At 38.7% G+C, this 24165-nt stretch overlaps 1 pseudogene; it reads right to left on the reverse strand.

The window, feature by feature from the left end:
* Positions 1-666: 666 nt before the first annotated feature.
* LOC122113846 lies at positions 667-1068 on the reverse strand (annotated as a pseudogene).
* Positions 1069-24165: the final 23097 nt, after the last annotated feature.

Below are 24165 nucleotides of genomic sequence, written 5' to 3' on the forward strand. Positions count from 1 at the left end.
TAAGTTTATATTTTTGTACTTCTGAAAAATGGAAAGGCATGTATGTATGTATACATATACATAATTTTAATGTGATCTGAAAGACATATCTTCTTTTTTTTTTTTTTTTTTGGGTCCGGTCATGGGGCCTGAACTCTGGGCCTGGGCGCTGTCCCAGTGCTCTACCACTTGAGCCACAGCGCCACTTCCAGCTTTTTTCTTTTTTCTTATGTGGTGCTGAGGAATCGAACCCAGGGCCTCAGGCATGCAAGGCAAGCGCTCTACCACTGAGCCACCTTCCCAGCCCCAAGACATATCTTCTTAATAGACAAGGAATGTGTATTATTCCTCTACTCAATTACTTTTATTCAACTTCAAAACAGAACTTTCCTGCTCCTTTGGTGTCATACATCCTGTTCCATGTATTCAAAGCATAGCTTAAGTGCAAGATGCCTATAATCCTAACACTTGGAAATCTGAGGCAGGAGAACTTCAAGTTCAAGGACATCATGGACCCAAACAAGTGAGTCTCTGCCTCAATAAAAGAAACACAGACAAAGAGAAGAATTTCAAGGTGAGTTGATTTTTTTTTATGTTTTGGTCTGTAACTTTTGTTTTTAGAAAAAAAGAAAAGGACTTTATTCCCATCACAAAAGGCATATCTTTGCACGGAGGTCGAGGCTACCTCTACTTGCCTGTGATGAGAGAGTTCTTCAGGACCACAAAGAACGAGTCCCGTGCAGGAGCATCTTGGAGATGCCGCTGTCCTTGTTGACCGGCTTGGACTTCTTCTTGCCCTGGCTGCACCTGAGGACATCAGTCCATATCTCCTTCATGTTCTCCAGGACCACATTGCAGTGTCTGTCAAAGGCCTTCACCTGAGCTAGGAGCTTCTTGTTGTTGCTGCAGTTGATGAGCACCTGGGTGCTGCTCTTGCCTGACTATGTGAGCACGGAGAGTTAAACTCTTCTCCAGGGTCAACTCTTCTCCAGGGTCATCTCACTCTTGGGCTTGTCGAGGAGGCTCATGGTAGTGGTGGCTCCCGCTAGTCACTGGCATCTTCTCTGGGTTGCCCCTGCCTCAGATCAGAGAGGGAGAGCTAGTCTGTAATTTTTTTAATGTGCATGACTTAGGAATCTTTAATACACTGAATGCAAATTTTTATTAAATATTATTATTTTATTATTTATACATTTTTATATATCAAATACATATATTTTATTATAGTATAGACACTTATGTATATTTAAATGTTTATGTAAATTAAATGCTTTGGAATATTTACATGTATTACATCTCCATGCTTTTTATCAGCTGAATTTGTAAATAATGTGTATGCATTTAAATTGAAAAACACTTTTGATGTTTAAAAAGCATTTTACTATTATTTATGCATTTTAGGTACAATATTTATGCATTTTAAATGTTTTGATAAATATACATTCAACTTACTTTATAAACTACATGAATATAGACTATATGTATTCTTTGTTTTACATATAATAGTTTAAGATTGCTCACCATTAACAATTCTTGATTGCTACTTTTCAAGGAATGGTATCAGTAATTTACATTTATTACTTCTTATAAAACCCTTGTCAACTCCGTAAGGCAAATCCCATTGTTATCTTCACTACAAAACTTGAGAAAATGGACACTTTCTGAACATGCCTCAAGTCACACAGGCCAAAATAGTAGAGGTTCCTGAACTCTTTAAAACCGCTACAGTTCTTTCAGTTGCTTTTGGAAGCCTTGTTCTTCAGAGATGAATGAAAATGAAAAAAGAAACTCAAGCATCAAGTTAATGATATATGCGATATGGAGTCACTTTATAAAATGATAGAACTTGAGCTATCTCTGCAAGTTACATTTCAAAAGACAGCATGCCTCACTCTCAACTGATCTTAGCTGTGGTGGTGGAACAGAGGGGACTGAGTAGAAACATTCCCAGACCAGGACCACAGGGCAATTTAAGTTTACATTAAGCCCATCCAATAATGTAACCACTGAACTCTTAAGATACAAGAAACAAGCTGAGAATCCTTCTTTATTAAGATGTGATGAGGCCAACAGAGAACGGATGAAGGAGCAAAACTAGATTCTACAAAACAGAGTAGCATAAGGGTAATCGTGGAGCTACAGACTTCTCTTTGTGCACAATGTTGGATCGGTGTCTTGGTAGGGCCCTGTCTTAGAGGGTCTTTCATCTGTCCATATTCTCTCCAATACCTATTGTGTTCCCAGGTGTAATCAGCAGGTCTCCACCTTTATAAGGCTTGAACAAACCTGAGAATATTGAAGCTGTGTGGCAAACAAATCGATGCCAGGTAGATAGCTTTGGATGAAGGTTAGTCAGAGCAAATTAATCAAACATCCCATTGCTTATTACTCTGAGTATCCAGTAAGGTGTAATATATGAATCTTGGCTTCTCTCTCTCCCTCTCCCCCCTTTCTGTTTCTCTCTCTCTCCCTCTCTCTCTCTTTCAGCTCACCTTTCAATTTTCTAGTTATTTAACAGATCACATAGATTAGATATCAAATAGGTATTCCTAATACAACATGATTAAAACTGGAATTCCAATCTCCTCTACACATTGTGCCATTTCCACAAGCTCACTTCATCAGCTGATAGAACTCATGCCACAAACCTTACAGTCATTCTGAACCCCACTTTGACTCTTATATCCCCTGCCCAACCCTCAGGGAATTCTTTTGTCTTTCTTATGCAACATAGCATTCTAAAGTCACAATCTGTAACACATCAGATCTCCACCCATTCTACTCAAAGCCTTACAGTGCTTCCCCATTTCCCTCCCTGTGAGTAAGCTATCTATAGGGCTCTGTACAAAGCTTTCTCCACACTTCATCCCCCTCACAACATCCCAGACACATTCTCACCTTAGACTGTTTAGTCTGCAAATAACCTCTGCTGGGAAAGACATTTCTGTCAGATGGAAGTTCTCTATACCATCAAATACCTTTCAATAAAATATCTCCTTATCAGTTATGTCCCACAGCCATCTCATCTAATCCTGTGAAATTCTCTGCCTCCTGCATTTAATCATCAGTCTTACCTTGTAATACATTTTCCCACATTTGTTGTCTTCTTAATTTATGCACTTACCATTTTTAAAATCTTATTTCTCTGTTGTAGTGTAAGCTTCTAGAGATCAGGAGTCTAGTTGTACAATGTTTTCTAATAAGTCTCTAGCACTGGGAACAGAGCAGAGTAAGGGTTCAGTGAGTATTAGGTGAATGATTATAAAACTTTGATAATGTAACTCAATTCCCTTCTGCCAAAATTGTCACATGAACGTTAGGCCATTTGCCAAAGAATGCACTAAAAAATTCTTAAGTCTTTCTGGGTAGCCATAAGAGCAGCATCAGAAAGTATCTTGATTCCTGAGCAAGTAAGACCCTGGGATAAATCCCACAGCTTCAATATCTCTAAAAGCATTTCTCACTTTAGTGAAACAACAAAATGGTCATTTGGGAAGTAGATGGGGATAACAATCACTCTCATACATTTTTCATGACTGTAATAATTGGCTCAATGTCTTTTAAGGGCTATAATAACAATTGAATATGTCTTTCTACTATCTCGACATAGTAAATGCATACATACTCTTTGGCCTAACAATCATACTTAGAAAATTTCTCCTCCAGATTTATTTTTTTTTGGGTCCGGTCATGGGGCCTGAACTCTGGGCCTGGGCACTGTCCCTCAGCTCTTCAGCTCAAGACTAGCGCTCTACCACTTGAGCCACAGCGCCACTTCCGGCTTTTTTTTCTTTTTGCTTATGTGGTGCTGAGGAATCGAACCCAGGGCCTCTGGCATGCAAGGCATGTGCTCTACCACTGAGCCACGTTCCCAGCCCCTCTCCTCCAGATTTATTCACATAAGTATTAATTAAGTTACACAAGAATATTGTTTTCAACACTTTTAATAGAAAACTGGAAAATTTGGAAACAACCTCAAAATACATTGGAAAGAGACTAGTTCATAATTTGAGAGACATTTGCAATGGGCTATTCTAAAGCTGTGAAACAGAATAGATATGATCTAGAATTAAATTCCAATGAAAACACAAGGCAGAAAGCACTATGCTCCAGCTACTACTTGTATAAAAGCAGCAGATGCTCATAAACTCTCAGGAGAGGTGAATACAAACACTAGTAATGGTTGTTATCTCTGGGGAAAGAAATGAAGCTCTGGGGAAATCTCTGCCATGGGACCTCTTTTCCACAGTGGGTACTCTGTACCAGTTGAATATTCAAATTATTAACTTCATATGATCACTTCTCCCTTGAATATGTTTTATTTTGGAGAGGCACTAGTTCCCGATAGCTTCATTAGACCAACTATTGCTTTTGCAACCAGGCACTGGCAGCTCATACCTGTAATCCTAGCTACTCAGGAAGTTGGGTTCTGAGGATTGACATTCAAAGCCAACCTGGGGAGAAAAGTCTGTGAGACTCTTATGGCTGATTAACCAGCAAAAAGCTGAAAAATGGAGCTGTGGCTCAAGTGGTAAAGCACCAGCCTCCAACAAAAAAAGCGAAGGGAAAGTGTGAAGCCTTGAGTTCAAGCCCCAGTGCAGACACAAAATGTTTTTAAAAGAGTTTGAAATTTTTGTCTCTCCAATGTCTATGAAACCAGCCATGTCAAGGCTTATACCTATTACCATGAATGACATGCTCCTAGAATAGAAGCAATGGTTGCTGTCCCCTGTGCTACTTTTAGTTTTCAAATGTAATGATAATCTTGCTGCCTCTGGCATGGATCATAACTACAGTGATCAGGATGTAGTCTATGGCTGGACGAATGAGGAGTCCCAGGAGACAACAGTGCCAGATCTTTTTCTAGTCTCTTTTCCCAGTCTCAGAAGTTGAGAGGAGTCAAAATACAAGCAAGTCAAGACAGCATGATTCGGAGGCACGGAAAGTCCATTGGGAGTTGACATGCCATGGTTTCTAATCTTCTTTTCCGGTCCCTGGTGATCTCACCCAGAACTCTCTAGGCCCTGCCTTGGTCTGTTTTCCTGCTTGCACAGTAAAAGTTGACACCGCCTATGCTCACGCAAACACTGTAAGGTAATGAGTATAATTGCCAAATATAACATCCACTACTGTTTCTCAACCTCAACAACCAATGTGCCAAAACAGTGGCAGGAAACCACATGTTTTAGAAAACAAAGCTAAAAGGAAGAAAAAAAAAAAACCTTAAAGGTCAAGAATTACAGCATGACTCCCACTCACTTCAGACTTTGCTTTTTTTTTCAAAGAATGATGTCACTAAGATATTGTGGGCTTGGGAATCCGAAAAATTAAAGTTCTGAGCACTCCACAGAGAGCCTCTTAATGCTAGGGACAATATCATTTCTGCTATGTGCTCAATACTCCAGTAATTACTCAGGGGCTGAATAAGTACTCACTCACTCCCTAAGGATCAGCCTTCCAGCCATCTCAAATGTGCCCATGGATTACATGCATCTCTACACAGATTCTCATGAATTTCTATCTCCAGGACAGACCTCTCATCTCATCATTTAAATTAGCATATCATTTTCTGTATCTAAAAGGTATTTTGCAATATAACCTCATATCTGATCACCTTTGACAGTTGCCTCTACCAATAATGGTTTCACCATGCAGCAAGCTTTCCAAACAAACTTTGAGCACCATTGTGTCACTTTCTTCTTCCTCACCCGATATCACCCCTACCTGAAGGACCTTTCAACTAGACTGCCTAAGTACTCTCTTTGCTTTATTTCCTATAATGTTATTAACACAAAATTTAAAAACTAGAAAACTAAATCTATGTTAGAACTCAGAAAATGATTATAGTTTCAAATGGAAGGAGGGACTAGATACGTGGGAGGTTTCCAAGATAATAAGAGTTGCTTAGTTCTTGCTGGTTGGGGGTTTACCAGGTAGCTTTCCTCCATTGTTATGTTGTAACATTAAATATATCCAGTATTACCAGAAAAACCATTTAAATGCATTTCCATTTCAAAGTAGAACATACCCTGGGCTGGGAAGGTGGCTCAGTGGTAGAGCACTTGCCTTGCATGCATGAGGCCCTGGGTTCGATTCCTCAGCACCACATAAGCAGGGGGGAAAAAAAGCCAGAAGTGGTGCTGTGGCTCAAGTCGTAGAGTGCTAGCCTTGAGGTGAAGAGCTGAGGGTCAGCGCTCAGGCCCAGAATTCAGGCCCTACAACGGGAACCAAAAACAAAAACAACAACAAGACCCTTCCCAGACCACCATGTTCTACTTCCTACACTGGATTACCAATATTTGATTCTAGACCTAGCTTAAGGAGGGATGCAGTGAATATTAACTAATCCATCAATGATGAACTTTTTAAATATTAGCTGAGTCTTATCTTAGAAAGCCATTGCCATTGCCAAAACAAGAAACTATGATAGTGTTATGTGTAATTAGGAGATATTATCAGATTAAGAGGAGACAGATTCAGAACCTAAGAGGATGCTAATTGTCCATCAAAAAGTAATTATTAGACAACATTGGAATAGTAATGTCAACAGTGATCCTCGATTCCCATTGCCTCTGTCCAGTAGGTCTTAAGGCAATATAGATGACCTTACAGAAGCTGTGAGCAGTTGAATATTTGCAACCCTGTATGGAGTGACAAGTGCATGTCTAGCTCAAATATAGTAATGGTGTATTATATAGAACAGTGCAATAACTCCCTCACATACTCTGATTCCTCTTTTACCCATTTCAGAATCCTGAAAGCCCTGAATGAAATGTCAATATTTTATGAATTTCTGCATGCTTAGGACTGAGCGCATAGCCTGCTGTAACCTTTCAAACACCGAGGGCTGGTGTTTCATTGCTCCCCTGGAGTCCTGACTGCCATGCTCTAAGCAGCTTTGTAATCCACACTTTTACAAGCTCACTCCCTCACCTCCTTCCTGTACTAGCCCAACTCTTTCTGGGTCACCTGGACTCCTACAATAGAATTTTGTCTGGCTTATCTCCCCATTCCCTGCTCCCCACCCCCCAGCCCTCATTCTTTCCCATCTTTCTCTGCTCTCCACTTTATAGACAGAGTACTACTAATACCACTTACACATGAAAGTTCTTAACTGAATTTACTGTTTATGAAATAAAAAACAAAACAAACAGCTTAAATTCTTCTATCTCTCTCTCTCTCTCTCTCTCTCTCTCTCTCTCTCTCTCTCTCTCACACACACACATACACACACACGTATGAATACATACTTATTCACATCAGAATAGAACCTTTCTGTTTTTCTTCTTTACCATGTTGTTTCCTTCTACAAAGAAGGAAGCACTTGCTGGTCTCTCTTTGGAAGTGTAGGTTCCCACTTCCTTCTTTACTTAATAAACTCATCTACATATCCAGTGCAAATGTCAGCTCATGGAGGAAATCTGCCATTCTTTCCCCAAAGGTCAAATACCCTTTTAGGCCCTCTTTTAATAGATCTGTCTTTGTATTCTAGCACCTTCCACAGCTACAACTTTACAGGTATTTGGGTCATTGTTTGGTTGGTATGTGTTTTTCCACTTATCCAAACCACCACGAAAACAGCAGCAGGTTATGTTTTTGCTTCTTGCTTCCTGACACATGAAAACACTAGTGAACATTTGTTTCATGAATGTTTCAATGATTAAGTGTCTTTGGGAAAAGAGATAAACAAACTTTGATATATACATTTTATTATCTGAGACAAACAGTATAAAACTTTTAAGTGAATTATATTTATCTGTAATAATTAATTTGCCAGGTCTGGAAAAAGATTAAATAGCATTATATAATAATCTTGTACTTGGTATATGCTGTTAATGATAAATATTACTTCTTTCCTTCTTGACCTTCTCCTCAGGGAAGCTAAAGTAATAAAAAAATATCTTTTTGATGAGTAAACAAGTGATTGGTCAACAATACATAATTTTGTCAGGTCCCTGTGGCTCACACCTGTAATCCTAGCTACTCAGGAGATTGAGATCTGAGGATTGAGTTCAAAGCCAGCCCAGGTAGGAGAGTCCACGAGACTCTTATCTCCAATAAACCACCAGAAAACTGGTGGCTCAAGTGGTAGACCACTAGCCTTGAGCTGAAGAGCTTAGGGACAGCACCCAAGCCCAGAGTTCAAGCCCCAGGACCAAAAAGAAAAAAAAAGATACATAATTTTCTCAGATAATACAGTCTTTCAAACAGCCAAGATGAGAAAAATGTAAAAGCCAATGTCACAGGCTGTTATAAAAAGCTATGCAGCTTTTTCCCAAACCCATACAAAATCTATTACCAAACAAGCTTGAAGTGCTCTGAGTACCCAGAAGAAGAAAATCACACATACTATAGAAGTAGGACAAGATAGAACTGCTTTTGTATGTCTTTTTAAGGTGAAAGACTCCAAGTAGGTGAAGAATTAAGAGTGTGGGAGGGGGATGTCCAGCCTTGATAGATGAACAACTTGAACAAAGAAAGCAGGATTGTTTTTAGAGCCAGGAAGAGACCATGTTGCCTAAGGCAGAGAAGTCAGATTAGATAAAGCTGGGAGGGGAGCTCAGAATCTGAGCTCTGGTTCTGGAGCTCAGAACCAGAAGTTGTGAACGCCAAAAAAAAAAAAAAAAAAAAAGGAATTTCAACTTTACCCTCTATGCAGAAATACTGAGAATATAAACTTTTTCAGGTCTATATGTGTCACAACCACTGTAAATACACTATAACTTCCCCAGGTGGGTCTCTATGATTGAACAAAATCATCACTTCAGAAGAATAAAGGAATGGAGAAAATAAAGAGGGAAGATGGGGCGCCTGGCAGTCAGCCTATGCCTCCTAAAGGTTTCATTTTGCATGTGAATGTCTGGCTCAATCATATCTCTGCAACTCCCCAAAGCACTCAGATAAAGAGCTTGTTGGTTTTAGTGCTTTGAAAGATGTCATCTCTGCCTCAGTGCCCCCTGTGGTACTCCAGCTGCTAGGCCTTCCACACTACAAGTTCCTTGCAAAGCTCACACACCAAGAGGAGCCTTGAGTGCAGACTACCACCTTTGAAATCTTTTGTGAATTACTTGCACAGAGTTTGACTCTCAGGTAATTCTGAGAGACCTATTCTGCCACGTCCACTACTTCCACCATCCTCTTCCCCCATCTCTCCTTCTTTGTCAGGAATCCTAAGAAAGTATGAAACAAAGAACAGTTTGTCTTGTCATAAAGAGAACAAGTTTAATAAACAGAAAATGGCATTCAATGTGCATGCATACACATGTGGGAGGGAGGGGGGAGGAAGAAAGGAAGAGAAGAAAGGAAAGAAGGAGGGAGGGATTGGCTAGAGACTCTCTTCTTCATTTCATCTTCCAATAGCTCTTCCTATTCTTCATATATTAAGTCATGAAATCTGTTAAGGAACCTACTGGGGACTTCAGAGATAGAGGGAAAAACAAATCTGGAAATCAGAATGGAAATTGAGTAATTACTGATGGAAGTGAGTTTTCATCAAGTCATCAAAAGACAGGTCTAATTTTAAAGTCATTTGTTGTTATTCTTGTTGTTGTTGTTGCTCATGTGTTAGCAATTACTAAGCAACATGTGATGAGTTGGACAGAAGTAGATAAAAATTGCTATAAAACACTGCACTGAAGATGAATATCCTGCATGGGACAGTGAGAGATGGTGAGCTGCATGAAGGTAGCATTTGAACTGCACTCTGGAGAATAAGTGATAGATGTGTTGGAAAGAAAGAAGAGGAAGTTTCTATAACAAAAAAGCAACACTGTAAAGCTGCAGAGACAGAAGCACTTAAGGACTCAGACAATGGTGAAAGGCTCGGGAAGACATGGAAGAATCAAAGGAGAAGTTATAGGAGACTGAATTAGAGAAATTCCCTTCTACATACTCACCACCAGGTCTGAAAAGGAAGGAAGAAAACAGGATCCGCACAAAATTAGGAAGAAAATATGATGAAGAAAATGCATAGGTATTGGGAGTCTAAGGGACTAGAACTCAGAAACCAATTGTGTCATGTTCCAACTTCGCTGTTACAAACTTTAGGTAACCTTTCTGAACCTCAATTCCATCTGAAGGGATAAAGCTAATGCTTAGTTCAACTATCTACAATAGGACCAATTGCAAACCTAGCTGGACTTTGGTTTGGGTTTGGGTTTTGTTCCTTTCTTTTTACTTCCATTCACTATTTCCAGTGTCTTCTCACAACATTTGCCTCATTCTCAAATGATAAGTGCTGGTTTTCACTGGTCATGATTTTTTGGATGCCTTTTTCTTGGCTATTGATTCAAGTTGTCATCCCAAATGACTGCCTATCTTCATGTTCCTGGTCCTAATGTAGATGCATTAGCAAAAAGGTTTTGATTTTTTGTTTGTAATCACTAGATTGCATCTCAGGATTCCTTTCATCTTTTGTGCAGCCCACATCCTGCTAACTATCAAGACCAAGAACTTAAACTTCCACTCTAGACTATAGGATAAAGAACAAACCTGTGAGACTCCCTGGGAGCCTGGCTATTGTTTGAGAGAATTGGAAGTCTTGACCAAGCCCAGAGTATTCATTCTCCATCCTCACAGCACAGGCTGCTTCCTGTCAATCATCCTGGAACACCAAGTGCTGGGCTGAACAATTTTGTCCACAGGATGTTTGTGTGAAGGCACTGCCTTGCCAAGTCTCAAAGTTTGAGACTTCCGCTGACAATCCAAACATCAAAATGAAAAAGGAGAGAAACACTTGGGCACTTCTTCTAATGCCTAATAAGGTCTACTCATTCAAAAATAGCAACAGGTTATCTGAGCTTGCTGGGACTGGAGAGGTTAGGAAGCCTTTTCTTTAAAATCCTATGCCCCAGGGAATTTGAAGTGTAGGTTTCCACCAGTGGACACTAAAAGCATGTCCTTAAGACACCTTTAGCTCCTGTAAAAGACCAACCCTGTTTTCTTAAGCACACCCACTCCAAGGGTAAATATCTTGCTAGGAAACCATAAAGTAAGAATTTGCAAGACACATAGTAATAGAAATTCAAGGTGCTCAAGCAAAGTAATATAATTCAATAAATCCAACAGTAGAGGATCACTGGATAAAATTTTGTCATCATTTCAGGATTTGAATGTATCTGAGAAATGTTTGAGGTTCTCACTGAAAATTAAATCTAGTTTCTAAAAAACTTGGCATTAGCATCATCAATTGTCTTCCTGAGTCACTCAGCAGTTTGCTTGATTGCACCTGACATGTCTAATTTCTGTATATTTACATACTGATCATTATATTTTTATTTTATTTTTTTACATCTCCCTGTCTCTGGTTAATTGATCTAATTTATCTGAGATTACTTTTGCCTATACAAATGGATCAATATTCAAATTCTATTGGTTCAGAGTACAGTGTAAATGAGATCACGTAAGAAATGTTGTTGGCATGTAATAAATGACAATATAGAAAACTGAAGACCAGAGGCAATTGCAGATTTCCACTTATATCCTCTCAACCAAGTGTTCAAGGACAAACTAGCAAAACTTCTGGTACAAAAGAGTAAATCACAAAGACCTTCAGCAGGAACAATTTTAAGATAATCCAAAATGCATTATGGAAGTCATCCTGCTTTGAAGACAAGAATCATTTATCAGATGGATTACAATTTCATAAGCAGAATCTGGAGCAAAATGTGTCACACCCAGCTTTCCACTAGGACACTCACACCTCAACAGACAAATGCTACCAAGAAAGCATGACTTTGAAGTTCTTGAAGAAGAGCAACTGGTACTAGAGACACAATGTTTGGTCCCGAGTTACACAGGCTGGGCACAGTGGCTCACACCTGTAATTTCAGCTACTCAATTAGAAGATCTTGACTTAAGGAGCAAGCTTTGGCAAAAGGTTAGTAAGACTCTATGTCAACAAACAAGCCGAATGTAGAGATTTATTGTCTATTATACCAGCTACACAAGATGCATCGGGAGCAGAATTGTATGCTGACAACCCTGTACAAAAACACAAGACCCAACCTGAAAAAGAACAAAGAGCAAACAAACGAAATGGGTGGCCAAGTTCTGGTAGAGGACATAGCAGCCAATGCAGGAAGGCCCTGAAACTCCAGTATCATAAAACAAAGGAAGAAAAAATACCCCCAAATTTTGGAACCTTTTTTTCAAGTTCTGGCTAGATTTCCGTATATTACTCAGCAACTCCAAAAGAAATTTCATTCCCTGATGATCCCAAGGAGATATGTATTCTCTGTCATACAGTTTTATTCTCTGTCATACAGAATGTGCAGTTGGGGAAAGTCAGTGAAACTAAGACACTAAAAAGCACAGAATGAATGCACTTTATATAAGGGGGAAATATGGTGTTTTAGTACTCAAAATAATGCCTATCCGTGTTCTATTTATATAACAAGACAACTAATAACTACCAGAACACTGAAGAATGCAAGGATGAGAGCTCATAAGACAACTATGTAATATTCTATACTAGTATAGATCTTCTAAAACAGTGTGAAAATACATACCAAGACCATTAAAAGAAGCTTGTAACTTGGGGCCTAGTATTTCCAGTTATGGAGTATCTGTCCTAAACAGAAATATAGCACTTTCATTTACCATAATATTCCCACTAAAATAAAACTATGCTTATGCTAAATGCCTGATAGTAAAGAATTAGGTAACTTATGGCATCATACATTATAGAGCCATGAGAAATCTGGCTTTCAAAGACTATGTCATGAAGTGGGAAAATAATGGTACTGGCAATTTGGAAACACCAATGAGTTAAGACATGCTGTCCTGAGTGAGTTCTTATGAACATTGTAAATTTTCTTTAGTGGACAAAGATTTCTTTCATATTTAGAAAAAAATCAATAAATATTTCTACCAATTTTTATAAACTCAACTTTCACAAATAAGTTATTAAAACAACCTGTAGCAAACCATAAACATCAGTTTTGAAAGCCAAATAATCAAACCTCCTTCTGTCTTGCAGTTACCTAGAGTGTCAAATTACAAGGCAAAGAGATTTTGCTCTGAAAGAAAAATGTTCTACTCCCCTACCTTTTCATCCATGATGCTTTTATCTAACCATTCTGCATTGTCCTCTGAGTCCTATGGGAAAGGTGTTTCTTCCCAGACATAAAGGAAGTATTTGCTGAACAGAAAGCACCAGAAATCACAATCGTAGAACAGAAAGCACATGAAATATTTAAAAACATGGAGTTTCCATAAAGTATTTTCATTACTAGAACAGAGCTATTGAATGACTTTCACAGCTCAGGGGATGAGTAGCAATAGGGAAAGAAAGAGAAAAAAAAGAACAACATGAAAACCACCGTTAACAAACAAGCCAAGAGAAAATGAAGGTGGTTTCCTTTTACTTTTAGCTGAATTGGGTTTTGTTGCTTATATAAGTTTGAGTGCTGTAAAATGTGGCACGTTTTGTACTGTATGTTCTCTCAGAAAAGCCAAACAGAAACCAGTCATGGTGGTTTCGAAAGCAAGGCCTCCCCTTTCTCAGATTTCAACTACTCAGTCTCCACTTGGGCTGGGGACCGTATCATATATCATAAATCACTCTCTGATAGATATTTGGCAGGCAGTCAGCACCCCAGGCTATGCAACAACGTACAGTATGGAAAATTTTTAAGGTGGAATCTTGATTTTGTAACTTAAGGACTTAATAGCATCTCAAAACATTTTACTACTTCCTGCTACACACACACACACACACACACACACACACACACACACACACACACACACACACACACACAGCCAAGAAAGCAGAATTCTCCATATGGTTTTCGGTTTTATAGGATATATACACAATAAGCCATACAACTGTAAACCTGCAGACATTCTCATGCTGTTGTTAATGCAAATCCAGCAAACAAAAAAAATTAGAAAATTAGTGAGTGTGATCTCAACTTAGCCCCTAAGAGAATCAAGTCACTAGGCACTCCCAGAGCCAGCTTTTTAACTATCCATCCACCCCCAGCTTGACACCTTAGAAACTGGGGAAGGCAGCAGGCCTGGGAGCTGGGGGACAGCTTTTATTGTATGATAATCACATGTTGTCAAAGGTACTGTCAGGGATTTCAACAGAAAGGCTTATAAGTTGATGAGAGTTATAGAAACCCCAATAGAGCCTTTCTCCTGATTCCGGGCCCAAATCCGAGTTTGGGGGGCCTCTGAGCATGCACTCCTACCTTCTCAGATGTTGCAAACCATTTCAGATTCACATGTTCTTCTTCAGGAGCCTCTTTCAACAAATTATACTTCTTTGGTGGGTTTTTTTTTTTTTTTTTGAAATTGCAAACTGCATTTAACCCTTAAGTGCTATTCATCTTAACAGACCTTCGGGGCTGTTGGAGCATCTCTCCCAGCAAAGCTGTTGCTGCAAACGCAGGGCAGCTCAGCCGTGCACATAGGGGTTAACTCTATGGAATTTGGACGTGCCCGAATGTTCTCAGTGTTCTTGAGCTGAGCAATTCTTAGAAGGGCTAAATAGAAACGAGGGAAATGTGGAGTGTTGGGTACGGCATTGTGCTTTCTGTGAGAAAAAAAAAAAAGAAGAACACAATGCATGGAAAATAAAAGAAAGAAACTAAATAAATTCTTTTTTGAAGTTCAGAGTAAATGTTTGGGGGCTGTTGTTTTGATTGTTCACAAATTAACTATAGTTGGGGCAGGCTAAATATAAGACTTACAATATTGGTTATTTAGAATGTTTCAGTCCAATCCCAATCAACTTGAAGAATAAAATAAAAGCGAATTGTAGACAAAATGGCTGAGTGTGGTGGTGGGGGGGGCAGTGAGTGATAAACGGTTATATGTAAATTACATTTGGAAACATGATGTCATTCTTCCCGCCCCATCCCACCCACTTCAGCTTTCACTGGTCACTTCATCCTTGAGATGCTGTTACTTCTCATCAATGAAACTTTCAAGCATGGCACCCATGACCCTCATAAGCTCTTGAGTGTCTCACAGTCACTCAAGATTTCACCTAGAAGAAAATTCATTTTTCTCCCCAGCATCACAACATAGTCATGCCCCAGCTAGACTGCCTCACAATCCTTCAGTAATTCATTCACTTTTTCTGCACCTCTTAATTCAGTGGTTCCCAGAAGCGGCTGCAGAAGAGAATCCCCTGGGAAACTTTTTAAAAATTCTGAAGCCCAAACTAACATCCCAAACCAATTGTATCTGAATCTCATGGAATAGAGGCATCGGTACTGCTTCAAGCTCTCCAATTCCTTGTGCAACTAGATTGAGGGCCGCTATCCTGGCTGCTACTCTTGAATTCAGTCTTCTTCCCCATGAACCACTAATTAATTCTGTAGATGCCAGAAACATAAAGTAGCCATCTAGAGTAGCAAGAATGGTCATTTTTTTTTTTTTTAACCTCAGCAGTCCTTAAGCATTCTCGTGTGCTGCCTGGAAATGACCCATATCTTCTCCTGATGCTCAAGTTTCCCAGCCTCTCTTACTGCACCTCCTGGCAATCTTTGCCTCCACACTCACCAGGCTTATCACTGGAAGCTTTCTAAACTTCATACCACCCTGGGATCACATCAGGCTAGCCTCTTTCTCAGCTCAGAGGCCTCTCTTTGGCTCCTCTGCTGGAATACAGGTGTATGTTCTTACTGTGGGATTTAAGGGACAGTGAAAGTGGAAGAATTCTGCATCAAGAGTTTCTGACAAACTTAATTGACATACTAAGCATGTGAAGGCAAGAAGGCTAAAAAAAAAAAAAAAAAGCCAAAGACTCTATTCTTCTACTTCAGCCTTGAGCCTTAATCTATGCTCAGAGTGGTGAAGGAAATGGATAAATGTCTCCAAGACTATCTCACTGAGAAGTTTTTGTAATATCCTCCACCACAAATACATCCTACTAGGTTAACTACTTCATCCGGCCTGGCACTCTGGAAATTTCAGACCAGTCCAAATGTGCTTTGTCAACAGTTTTGCTTCAAGCTTTCCCATTGTCTTTGTCTGTTTTGAATGAGAATGTGAGTAATGAGAATGTGCATAACCCCCTTTTTTAATTCTTTTCTAAGCACAGAAATTCCTGTTGACATACAAGGGTCACAGCTCTGAGAGAATCTGGCCAGCTAAAAGAAGTGATACATGTAGGCTGGAGGTGAGCAGCCCACAAATTTCTCACATTCCTCTTTTGGGTTATCAGCCAACATTTTTCAACAGGTTCACATAAAATGCCAACCTAAATGCACAGAGCTCCTAAACTACAGCCCTTTGCCATGGGAATGTTACTAAAACAACAGTAACAAGTGGAAACCAAGTGCCAAATTCTATCAGGCATTGTGAAGCTACTAATAATATCAACCATAATATGAATAACAAATTGTACATGACACATCATATGTGAAGTTATTTAATTTCATCATCATCAACAATTATTATTTAATTTCATTATGATTAACCATCTTGAGTGGCAGACAGGGCAAATATTTTTCACTCTTACCTGGAGAAACAAAATATGGTGTGCACAGGGTAAGCAATTTGACTACATTCATTTAATTATTAAGAGGGTGATGTGGACATCTCTACATGTAACCTTGTCCCAAAATATGAAGATAACAACAGTGCCTTTTCATAATGTTTATCCATTTTCTATTGATTTATTTGTTGGTCTCATTTATTTTTAACATTCTCCCTTTCTACACATTGCAAACACTTTGCCATTCTATCAGACATATTCTAATTTACTAATGTTAGTCAATTTTGTGTTATTATGACAAAATATTTGAGAGTATTTTTATAAAGAAAACAGGTTCATTTAGATGATAGTTGTGGCAATTGAAGAGTATTATGTTGGTTTCTGCTTGGATTTTTTTTTTTATTGTGAAAATACCATACAAAGGGGTTACAATTACATGGGCAAGATAATGAGTACATTTCTTATCAAGCACTGTTGCTCCTCCTTTGTTTCCCCTTCCCATCCCTTCCCATCTCCCGCCCCCTATTCCCCCATTCTCCCCGCCCCGCCCCCAGCCAAAGTTGTAAAGTTTGTTTTTCTACATAATGACTTGTATATCTCATTGTTGCAATGGGTCCACCTGTATCCCAATTTAAACGATTTGCTTCTTCCCTTCCCCTCCACAAATTATATCAGCATCAAATACAGTGAAAGCAGGGCTTATACCATGGGGGAGGGACATACAAAGCAACAAAGATATCATCTTATAAATGTGTTAGAAACAATTGCATGAAAGAAAAAAACATTTGAATACTTATCTTGAGGTTCATTTCACCTAACATCAACTTATCTGAATTTTTCTGCTTGTCTCAAACATATACTAGTTATTGTACATAAGGGAAACCATGGGACCTATGTTTCTTTGGGGATGGCTTACTTCACTTAATATAATTTTTTCCAAGTCTTTCCATTTCCTAACAAATGGGGCAATGTCATTCTTTCTGATGGAAGCATAGAATTCCATTGTGTATATATACCACATTTTCTTGATCCATTCATTTACTGAGGGGCATCTGGGTTGCTTCCATATCTTAGCTATGGTAAATAATGCTGCAATAAACATAGTTGTGCTGGTAGCTTTAGTGTGGTCTTGTTTGTGAACATTTGGGTAAATGCCCAAAAGTGGGATTGCTGGGTCATAAGGGAGCTCTATGTGAAGTCTTTTGAGGAACCTCCATACTACTTTCCAAAGTGGTTGGACAAGTTTACACTCCCACGAACAATGCAGTAAGGTTCCCTTCTGTCCACATTCCCTCCAGCATCTATTGTTATTAGAGCTCTTGATTATAGCCATTCTAACTGGGGTGAGGTGGTATCTCCATGTTGTTTTGATTTGCATTGCTTTTATGGCTAGAGAGGTTGAGCATTTCTTCATGTGTCTATTGGCCATCCTTCTTTCCTCTTCAGAGAAGTTTCTCTTTATGTCTTTAGCCCACTTATTTATTGGGCAGTTGTTTCTTTGAGGATTTGTTGTTGGGGGATTTAATTTTTTGAATTCTAAGTATATTTTAGATATGAGACCCTTGTCCATTGTATGGCTAGTGAAGATCTTCTCCCAATCCATGGGCTTTCTATTAATCTTGCTAGCTATGTCCTTTGCCCTGCAGAAGCTCTGCAATTTCACGCAATCCCACTTGTCCAGCCTTTCTTCGATTTGTTGTGTTTCTGGGTCTCTATTAAGAAAATTTCAGCCTGTGACAAGGAGACCTAGGGTTTCTCCTATTCCATCCTGTAATGTTTTCAGAGTGTCTGCTTTGACTCTGAGGTCTTTGATCCATTTGGAGTTGATTCTGGTGCAGGGTAATATATAAGGATCTAGCTTTAGTTTTCTACAAGTAGTTAACCAATTTTGCCAGCACCATTTACTGAAGAGGTTATCTTTCTTCCATTCTATTTTTTACCTCCCTTATTGAAGATTAGATGGCTATAGGTCTGTAGGTTCATTTCTGGGTTTTCAATTCTATTCCATTGGTCCTGAGGTCTGTTCTTGTGCCAGTACCAAGCTGTTTTGATTACTATGGCTTTGTAGTAGAGTTTGAAATTTGGTATCTGCTTGGTTCTTATGACAGCCTTATGGCAGATGTGATCACAGTGGTGAGAGCACACAGAGAATAGATCACTTAGTAAAACAGTACAAGGAGTGAATGGACACAATCTAATTCATTTTACAACAACTCCTTTTCATGGGCACTAATCTAGACACTAGAGACCTCCATTAATTCCTTCCAAAGGTAATTATTCCTGCTAGATATCACCTCTTAAATGTTCTTTCACCTCAACATCACTACCCTGGGTCAAGCTTCAATCATGTGAGCCTTTAAGGGACACACTGAAGCCATATCCAAACCATCATAACTAATTATAATATTTAGCCTCAAAAATCTCATTTTCTCCAGGAGCTAGTAGCTTGAGCCTGTAATCCTAGCTACTCAGAAGTCTGAGTATCACAGATCAAAGCCAGACTGTGCAGGAAAGTCCATAGGCTCTTTTTTAAAAAAATGTGTTATTGTAAAAATGTTGTACATAGGAGTTACTGTTACATGAGTAAGGTAATGAATACATTTCTTGTCAAATATTGTTACCCACATTGTTGCCCTCACCTCCCCCACTTCCCCCTGGCTGAAGTTGTAAAGATCATTTCCAACTTAGTGTCTTATGAACCTCATTGTTGCAATGCATCATTTTGTGTCCTTGTTTCAGAATTTTGTTATTCCCCTTATTAGATAAATGTGTATACAAGATGCAGGATACCAAAATCAAATACAGTGACAACAGGAGATATACCATAGAGTGAAGAACACACAAAAGAAACAAAAATACATATAGTATATTAAAAATAACAACAATGAAAAAACCTCTTGTGTTCATATCTTGGGGTTCATTTCACTTAGCCTCAGTTCTCCTATGACCCAGCAATTCCACTTCTGAGCGTTTACCCAAATGATCACAAACAAGGCTATACTAAAGCTACTAGCACAACTATGTTTATCTATCGCAGTATTTTTCACTATAGCTAAGATATGGAACCAACCTAGATGCCCCTCAGTAGATGAATGGATCTAGAAAATGATGTGTGTGTGTGTGTGTGTGTGTGTGTGTGTGTGTGTGTGTGTGTAGATATAGATATAAATACAAATATATATACTAGAAAATGTGATGTATATATATGTATATATGTAAATATATACATATATATGTACACAATGGAATTCTATGTTTTCATCAGAAAGAATGACACTATCCCATTTGTTAGGAAATGGAAAGACTTGGAAAAAATCATATTAAGTGAAGTAAGCCAGACCCAAAAATATGTAGGTCCCATGTTTTCCCTTATTTGCAATAACTAGTATATATCTAGGATAATCTTATCAGATGAGCAGAAAAGCTCAAAAACTATGTACTTATGACCATATAAGACTCTGTATCTACAATTTACCAAACATCAAAAGTGGAACTGTGGTTCAAGTGGTAGATTGCTAGCCTAGAGCAAAAATGCTCAGAGACAGTGCCTAGGCCCTGAGTTCAAGCCCCAGGACCAGCACACAAAACAAAAACAAAACATTAAATTTTCATGATTTCTGTTCTTTTTTTTTATTGTGAAAATACTGTACAGAGTGGTTACAATTACATGGGCAAGATAATGAGTACATTTCTTATTAAGCATTGTTGCTTCCTCCTTTGTTTCCCCTTCCCATCCCTTCCCATCTCCCACCCACCCTCCCACCCTCCTCTCCACCCACCTCCCCACCCCCTCCCAGTTAGTGTTGTAAAGTTCATTTTTCGACATAATGACTTGTACATCTCACTGTTGCAATGGGTCCACCTGAATCCCTATTTAAACAATTTGTTTTTTTCCTTCCCCTCCACAAATTATACCAACATCAAATACAGTGAGAGCAGAGGTTATACCGTGGGGAGGGACATACTTTTATAAAATATTTTTGCAAATGCTTACTAAAAAACTATTTATAGTGCCAAGAACTTAAGTGACTTGCCTAATATCATGAAATTAAGAGTCAAGTTCTCTTCATTAGTAGCTCAGTGTTTAAGTGTTTGACTAACACACTTAGGCCCTAAATTTGATCCCCAGCAAGGAAAGAAAGAAAATGAATGAAAGAAGGAAGGGAGGGAGGAAGGGAGGGAGGGAGGGAGGGAGGGAGGGAGGGAAGGAGGGAGGGAGGGAGGGAGAAAGGAAGGAATAAAAGAAGGAAGGAGAGGAAAGAGAGAGAATGGAGGGAGAGAAGGGAAGGAAGGTAGGAGAAAAAGAACAAGGTAGAGTCTAGAATGTAGCATGTAGTTCTTCTGAATTCTTGTTTACTGAACTCTCATCACTGTTTTCCCACCATTCTACCACATTCCTACTGCAGTTTATTTCTATTTCTTATTTGGAGGCATTGTGTATATAGAGCATGGATCAGAAATAAATGATATATGAAATATAGATTTCTTGGTATTTCCTCTCAAATTTAAAGAAAATATGAGGAATTTCAATTAATTTAATCCCATAGCCCAGACTCAGAATCCATAGTCATGGAAGATGGTGTGAGAAAAATCAATGGATTTCTTTTGAAATGAAGGTAGAAGCCAAGGGAAGTGAAGTAAATTTCCCATGTTCACTCAGGAAGTATCATAGATGGCTACCAAATGCTATTCTCTCAATTCCCATCTCATAACTACATGATTCTGCCAAGCATAGGAAATTCCAGGAATAAGTAAGAAATGAAAGAACATTGTTTTGATTTGGAAGAAAGGAAAATATGTTTATGACAGAAGGATGAAATAAGAGAAGTAATGAAATAAAATTTCTGTTGTTAAATCCCAAATTATCTTTATTATATAATTGGATTTTAGTTTATTAATTTGAGTTTCACTCTCATCTAATTCTATGTTCTTTTCTTCTACATGTTCTATATTTGTTGTGTGTGTGTGTGTGTGAAAATACCGTACAGAGGGGTTACAATTACATAGGCAAGGTAATGAGTGATTTCTTATCAAGCATTGTAGCCTCCTCCTTTGTTTCCCCTTCCCATCCCTTCCCATCTTCCCCTCCTCAGCGCCCCACCCCCACCCCCGCGCCAAAGTTGTAAAGTTCATTTTCAACATAACATCTTGTACATGTCATTGTTGCAATGGGTCCACCTATATCCTTATTTAAACAATTTGTTTTTTCCCTTCCCCTCCACAAATTATATCTTGCTATTGTATCTAACATATTTATATTTCCTTGTTGCTTTGTATGTCCCTCCCCCACAGTATAATCCCTATATTTGATGTTGGTATAATCTATATTTGTTTTTATCTTTCAGTTTAAATACTTTATTATTGCTTTTTCCCTTTCCCCTTTTATGTATTCTTTTACTCTTCTTAAGGTGACTATTGTATAGATTACCCTATTTGCTCCATATGGTAGGTTTTTAAGAGTCCTTGTTCTTGTATGCACTTATACCATCTTTGTTTTTAGTCCAATTAAAAGACACACTGTAGGAAAGCCTTGTGAGGTTTGTAGCTGCATATTTCTTAGAAATATCCAATGAATACATATTTAGTTCAAATTTAAGGATTAATGTCCAGATTTTGGATCATTCCTGTAATCCTAGCAATGGAGAGACTGAAATTGAGCTTCTCACAGTTCAAGGCCAGCCCAGATATATACAGACAACCCTTCTCAATCAGTAGTTGGGCACTGTGGTACACATCTGCCATCCCAAATATATGAGGGAGCTAAGATTGGGAGGATTGCAGTTCCAGGACAGTCTGAGCCAAAAACTCCATGAGACTCCATGTCAAAGGAATGAGCTGAGCATAGTAACATATGCCAGGTATCTGAAGATGCTGAAAATAGTGAGATCATTGTACAGGCCTAGGAAAAATGTAGGACCTTATCTCAAAATAATCGGTACAAAAAAGGGCTCAGTACCTGCCTAGAAAGTAAAGCCCTGAGTTCAGAACCCATGACTGCCAACATCAACAACAACAAAAAAGGAAAAATATTATGCCCATTAAATACCATAAAAAGCATCATCCTTGAACATTTTTATAGGCTGTCTCAAAATACATCCTCTATAGCATCATAGGAGGAGATTTTAAGCAATTTATCTAGATGACACTCAGGTTGCAACATTTGGGGTACTCTATCTAGACTTAAGGGAGAAGCAATTTTTTTCCCTGCCTCATAGACAAGTTGAAATTCTGTCAAGGCCTAAGTAGGTTCTGTGCCCTTTAAAAAATATTTTTTAAGAAAAATTAATTGTGTGAAGTGCACCAGTTTCACAGAATGGTTGTTTGTGAGCATGCCAATTCAATTGGAGTAATTTCCTTTAGCCCATTAGTGAAAAGTTATAGAGAAGCCCAGTGTAATCTTCTGAATTTATGGTATCATCTGAGAAGGGCTATTCTGTGACTATGAAAAGTTATAGTAGTTTGAGGCTAAAAGGAGAGAGGGCAAATGGTATGATTACGCTTTCCTTTGTGAATCAATTCCAGATGTTGACATTAGATCATTTGAGTGTTGAAGGAATAAAATATCAGTGCTAGAGAGACCATAGAGATAATCTAGTTGGGATTTCTCCTTTTATAGAGGAAGCCATTGAGTACTAGACTGACTGCTTAAATCACACAGTCAGACAAGAACAGAGTTGTATCTAGAACCCAAATCTCCTCTTACCTAATCCCATGATATCTTGGTTTTTGGATTCTCATAAACAGGACAAGAGTAATTTTAAAAAGCACAAAGCCTCCTTTGAAAGTGAAAACAAATCTCTTTGTTAACCTACTACCACATGACAGTAATACTTGTTTGACAAGTTAAAATTTTAATTCAAATACATAAATAAAAATGATGCAATGGAAATTTGGAAGGTGAATTCATAAAACAACTGAAAAGCAACTGGTCTTCAGTAAGAATATAATCTGGTCCAGTGCTCAAGGCTACACCTGTAATCCTACCTACTTAGGCTGAGATCAAAGGATCACAACTCAAAACTACCCCTGGCAGAAAAAATTTAAGAGACTCTCCAACTCACCAGCAAACATCCAACTATAAGTGTTGTTCCAGTGGTAGAGCATCAGCCATGAGCAAGCAAGCCAAGTAAGAATACCGGGCCCTGAGATGAAGCCACACTACAAGCACACACATATAGTGACACGTATACAGACACACACATACACACACACACACACATACACACACAAATGTACTCTGATAATTTGTATTAGAACAAATCTCTTTTTAAATATGATCTCCTAAAGATTTTACTCCTATTGCTTTCTCAATAAAATATTAAGTATGCCTAACATACACCTACTACTCAAAACTTTTACAAAAACAAAAATATTACCTGAATCATCATATCTTTCTCCATACTGAAAGTTAAATTATTTTTCCTCATTTGTTCTTTTCTTTTCAGGGGGGGGGGGGGGTCCGGTCGTGGAGCCTGAACTGTGGGCCTGGGCACTGTCCCTCAGCTCTTCAGCTCAAGGCTGAAGTGGCTCTACCACTTGAGCCACAGCGCCACTTCCGGCTTTTTTCTTTTTGCTTATGTGGTGTTGAGGAATCGAACCCAGGCTTCATGAATGCAAGGCAAGCACTCTACCACTGAGCCACCTTCCCAGCCCTCCTCATTTGTTCTTGAACATTATTAGTATGGTATGTTTATTCAGTATTTATGTTTGCAGACATTAGACATGTATAGTTA

The sequence above is a fragment of the Dipodomys spectabilis genome, unplaced genomic scaffold, assembly GCF_019054845.1.
Source record: "Dipodomys spectabilis isolate Male_0828 unplaced genomic scaffold, ASM1905484v1 ptg000098l, whole genome shotgun sequence".
Lineage (NCBI taxonomy): Eukaryota > Metazoa > Chordata > Mammalia > Rodentia > Heteromyidae > Dipodomys > Dipodomys spectabilis.